Consider the following 1,893-nt stretch of genomic DNA (forward strand, 5'->3'; position numbering starts at 1 on the left):
TGTTAAATATCTACTTTCTTGAAATTTTGAAGTCAAATTTTAAGAAAAAGAAATACAATACTTATAATTATCTGGAATATAAAGATTACAAATTTACATTACGTTAATAATAAACACGAGTCCATATTTTCAGTATTGCAGCAGGAACCCGAACTGTGCACGTTCTTTTAGCTACTTTTGGTTGAATTTTAACAATGTAAAGAAGTGCTTCTTTGCAGAATATGGACTCGTGTTTATTATTATTAACATAACGTTAACTTTTATTTTTAATAATTTATAATCTTTATTACAAATTTACTTATAAGAACTTTAAAATCCAAAGCCATAAAAGTTACAGAATTTTATTTAGTTATTGTTAAAATTAGGTTTATCATCCCATTAAATTGGAAAATTTTCAGATTACTATTTTACTATTAAATTGAAACTTTTGCAAATTTAGGAAATTTATATAAAAAACTCATTCAGTTATTATAAAATAATATGATAGGAAAAGAAAAAGGAATACTAAAAATGGATTTAAATTCCAAGCAAACTTTTGTTTGAATGAAATCTATTATTGAAGTTAAAACTAATGTCTATACATACTTTGAATGAATATTTGTGAAAATATTTTGTTTCTACATTATTACTTATTGATAGCTATATTTAATAAAACACAGGATTAAAAGATAAGAGAATGAAATAAGAAATAATGAAGTGTTGACAGACATTGTTTGATGGCAACATAATTAATTAAAAAATAATAAAATTAATCACAATGGGCTTGTTCAAAATTACAATTACTTGTTTATAGTATGTCTCAATATTATACCATGTAATTGCAATAATAATTAAAAGTTATTTTTGAGACTTGTTAAAAATTGAAGTCAATTTTAAATTATACATTCAAATTTTAAGCATTATATTTTAATATATAACAAATAAAATTTTAATGAACTTAATATTTGAATACTTTGTATATATTTAGATTTGTAATAAACAGTAGCAGTATATGCTATTAGAAGACAGTTATTTTAGTATTATTTTAAGTTTTGAAGATAGTTTATGGAAAATGTTTTTGAGAGTTTAAAAACTCTGAATACACAGCCTCATTTAATGAAAGAATTTTTTAAATTTCTGATTTTTTCCTGAAAAATTTTTCTAATAGCAGATAGTTTAAAAAATATACTGATATTTTGACAATAGCAACAAATTTTTAGAATAATCATAATTAACCCAGGATAATTAAAAATTGATATTGCAAATTTATACATTTTTAACTAAATTTTAACTAAAGAAAAGGTAGTAAAATACTTTATTTTTAAAATTTGATTTTCTTAAAATGTATTTTTTCATAATAATCTAGCCAAATGATTATTTATCTAAATTTGAAATTTATTTACTTTAGATCTAGGCATTCAGTTATGAAACATACATGTATTTCTTTAACTTATTTTTTTTACATACTGTTTGGTTAAATAACTTTATTCTACTTTATTATTTTGGAAAGTTCATACAGAATACATATTCAGAAGTATGAATTTCATTCATCTTGTTTCTTAAAGTAAGAAGAACAAAGAAGTATTTGCATCTAGTTGAAAAGGTATTTAAGGATATTAAAATATAAGATAACTTTTAGTTTAAACAGGTTTAAATTGTAAATTTCCAGACTAAAATATCCTCATATTTTAAAAAGTGAAGACAATTTATATAAAAATTATTGTAAAAAGATAAGAAACTAATAGCATTAACATTAACTTTTACTAGATAACTTAAAAACTAAAAAATTCTTAATTATTACTTTGTAAAAAGCATGTTTCTGTTGTTTATTTATTTTTTCATATTTTGGGGTTAAATATTTTTATTAACTTTTACTTACAGAAGCTATTCTGTTATCCTTTTAAATATAATTAA

This window comes from Centruroides vittatus, unplaced genomic scaffold (assembly GCF_030686945.1).
Source record: "Centruroides vittatus isolate TY-2023 unplaced genomic scaffold, ASM3068694v2 contig_874, whole genome shotgun sequence".
Classification (NCBI taxonomy): domain Eukaryota; kingdom Metazoa; phylum Arthropoda; class Arachnida; order Scorpiones; family Buthidae; genus Centruroides; species Centruroides vittatus.